We start from the raw sequence: 4,117 nt of genomic DNA on the forward strand, positions 1-4,117 counted from the left end.
GTACCAAAGTCAATGATTGTCCAAATTTACTCTAAATAATAAAAATAATTGAAAGTTTAACCATGTTTGTCAGCATCATAGCCATGTTTTTTTTAGTCTATTAACATCATAACGATAGGTTTAAGTTTTTCCATGGTTTTATATATTTTTTTATTTAAACTATATTTAATTAATACTCTTTCGTTGAATTGTGATAATTTAAATTTAAATTAAAAAAGAAAAGAAGTTATAGATGCTTTGTTATAAAAAATTATGTTATTCTTTATCACCGTCCATCTATTTATGATGACCATAATAGACCTAAATATATAATCAATTATTATTTTAGTTGCGTTCAATCTTTTCAACTTTTTATTTATTTTTCCTATTGAATGACCAACTCCCGTAAAGTTTTCTAAAACCTTTTTTTTTCTTTTTTTTTTTTTTTGGATATATCATTCAATAGCCTATCAATAATTTCTAGCACTAATAAGAATTATATGATAAGTGTATTACTGATAAATTGTTGCACGATTTTATATCATGCAAAATTGCAAGTATATGGCGTCAAGTTTTAATTTCAATGATTTATCAATTTGAGTATTTTTCCAGGAGAAATTTGATAACACAACTTATTTTATCTGTAGAATTGAACTTTAAATATGAGTTACTTGATTAACAATTAATGCTTCTAGGTCAAAAGAAGGTAAAAGAATTTAAAAGACTCTACTAAGTTCAGATAAATTCTCATGATAATATATAGTTAAAACTAAATATGTTCATACTAATGAAAGACGTGTGTTTGTTCATTTTATCGATTTTGGGAAAAAATATCTATCACATAAAATTTTAAAATCAAAACGTCACATAAAATTCTACTTCTCTCTTGAATAAATATACTAAAATACGGATAGAACCATGCATCTTGTAACATTATCACACCTCAAAACACGTAAATCTCTGTTTGTTCTGAAGCAAACAAAGTTATATATGCCGATAATGAGAGTAAATAAACTAAAATATATGTACTTAGTCTAATTTGAGACACAATTTTGAGAACGATAGTTAACACCTAAATTTCTTTTACTAAAATTACTATTCGACAATATCATACACCTAGGGTTTTACAATATGGTGTAAAGATCACACAAAACACATCATCCAAATTTTTTATATTTACAATATTTTTGGAGGTAAGTTTGTTCATTAAACTTCATGCTTGGTCACTCCTTTAATTCACCGTAAGAAAGAAAGCCAATAATTGAAAGATTCATAATTTTTGTTCCACCCATAAAGAGCTACTAATTATATATATATATATATATATATATATATATATATATATATATATATATATATATATATATATATCCATGTCCTAATTTTGAAATTTTTATACCCTACCCCATTTCACTTTTCTCTTCACTTTTTTTTTTCTTTTAACATCTCTTCACTAAACCAATGATTTGTTTAAAGGAGATCTTTTTTATAAATTGGAATCTTCCTTACTCAAAAGGTAATTAGGTACATATGATGCTCATATTACAAAAGTGGTTTACTCAAAGTAATGAGGCAGAATTTAATTAATAATGGGATTTCATCATAACTCATATTCTAAAGTTTCAATTCTTAAGTCTCATGATCTACTAAAGTTAATCATGACTACCACAAGCCTAAGAAAAGAAATCACAATATAAAATTAGTCCTAATTTGAACCAAAGTATCATGCCTTCAATGGTAATGATTATTATCATTTCGGCCATTATGACTATCATTATTAACTTCAATCTATATATACTATATCACATCGTCAAGATATTCAAATTCAATTTCACAAGAAAATCACATTACTATTTGAAGCTAAATCAAGGCTTAACTCTCTTTTTAGGATATGTTGAAGAGAGAAGCATTGGCCATATCCATGTGCTCAAACTCAGGAGGATTAGTCGGATGGTGTCGCCCACGACGGCGGTCGAGACGTCGACGAAGTAGCACGATACGACTTGGGAATCGACGAAGAGGGTTCTATCTTGGATCTCGAGTCGTAGTCGGCCCTTTTCGGATGTTGAAGAGGTTGATTATGGAGTTGGCTCCAAATGAGAAGTTGATAGAGGCTTATTACTCACTTTTGCCGTTTTTACGTCCAACTTTGTTCCCTCTTAGTTGATAAATATGCTTAACTCTTTAATGAATGAAAGCATATTTTTTTTTTTTTCATTTGGGTAATGATCTTATTGTCTCTCTCTTTCAATATTTTTATGTATACTTTGTACAATTTCTTGTTCTGAAGTGAACCACAATGATTTTCAATATGAATTTACTTTAGTTTAATCATAAGTTCATCTAATTAGTGGCAACCTTTTATCATTTTTAGCCCATACTTTTAAGGGAAAAATTAAGATAATTATAATAGTAGTAAATTTAAAAATAATAATTAGGTATATACCAACATTTTTAAAAAGAGTATTTTACATAAATGTAACAAAACCTGAAATATTTACGATCCGTATAACAAAATAAGAAATGCCCATGAGGCACTATCATTTTTTCATAAATTCCATATATGTCTTTGTGATTCATATATTCTTTGCGATTTATATATTCTTTGCGATTTATTAATCCGAGGTCATCTCGATGTAATTAATGTCTGACATCGAATAATTAAAGGTAGAAGTCTTTCATCCCAAGACATCTCGGGGGCATTGTATACCTGAAATTGAATGAATTAAAGGTAGAATTCTTTCATCGTAAGGTAGATCGATACAACTAAGGCCCAAGATCATCGTGATCTATACGACCATTTAAATTTGAAAATCATCGCTTAAAATGAAATATAGGATCTTGTAGATCTACACTTCTATCTTTCATCTCAATCCATCATTGTCTGCACGAGATCGTGTATCAAAATCTACACAATCATGTATCGCCCGCGTGTGTTAATAGAGATAATTTTGATATTTTACATTGTGAGCCTGTGAGTTTTTTTTTCATTTTCAAAATTGTTCTATATATTTACCGGTTTGTTATATTTTTTAAAATATCTATTTTAAAAAATTATAAGATAGACTCTTATCGTGTATAAATGATAGACAAATATTTGCAACATGGTCTATTGACAAACTTTACATTTTGTATATTTACAATTTTTTAATCTAATTGCTATATTTATAACTATAAAAAAAAAATACATAATTAGATATTAGAAAAATATTCAAAGTGAACACTAAAAAAGAAGTTAGGGGAAAATAGCATGGATAAGGGGAAATTTGGGGTGGTGATAGGATTTGTTAGGATGTAATTATTTTCCAATTTGATCAGGATAAATAACATTATTGAATTTCAATAATAATCACCGGAGATTTAGTGATCCTTGTTAAAATGACTACCCTAATTAAGATCAGTTGGAATTTTCCTTCATTTTTATTAAATTTAAATCACTTTGGTTTCATACTTTAAATCACTTTGATTTCATACTTTAAATTCCATATTTATTTTAGTTATTCTACCGATGAATCTTAGTCACTACGGCCAGATAAAGTTTTCAAAGTAAATTGTCTTTTTTAAGTTTCTCCTTAGAAAAGATACTTTTACGGTAATTTACTCGAAATAAAATTTAGGAAATTTATTACTTTAAAAGTATTTATAAATATAATAAAATATCATGATAAAGATAGACAAATAAAAACTATCATCATAATTTTTCTAATTTTAAGATGAAAATTAAAAAATAATGATGATGTCAACCTGATCTTTCAGGAGTTACTACCAGTCGGTTCAATCTACTTGAACTCTCACCAAGTTCACAATCCTAAGCAATTTTGTTATGCGCAAAATAACCTATTTTAGTTCAATCGGTTCTTCAATGCTTGATACTCAACTTACAAAGTTCAGACTAAAATGAAATGTCAAATACAATCACATGAAGTCATTTTTAACTTTTTGATCAAGTTTCTCAAAATGTACTAGACATGATTCCTTTCTAACAAGGTAAGCGTCCAAATATGACGAGTAAAAGTTTTTTCCATCTAATAATGATAACTGAATAGACGAAATTGAACCTTTTAAGCAACGGAAAGAAACTGAAACAAACCACCAACCACATAGAGAAGAAAAAGGTATATGCAAAACCAGCAAAAAG

The sequence above is a fragment of the Cucumis melo genome, chromosome 1 (genome assembly GCF_025177605.1).
Source record: "Cucumis melo cultivar AY chromosome 1, USDA_Cmelo_AY_1.0, whole genome shotgun sequence".
In the NCBI taxonomy this organism is placed as follows: domain Eukaryota; kingdom Viridiplantae; phylum Streptophyta; class Magnoliopsida; order Cucurbitales; family Cucurbitaceae; genus Cucumis; species Cucumis melo.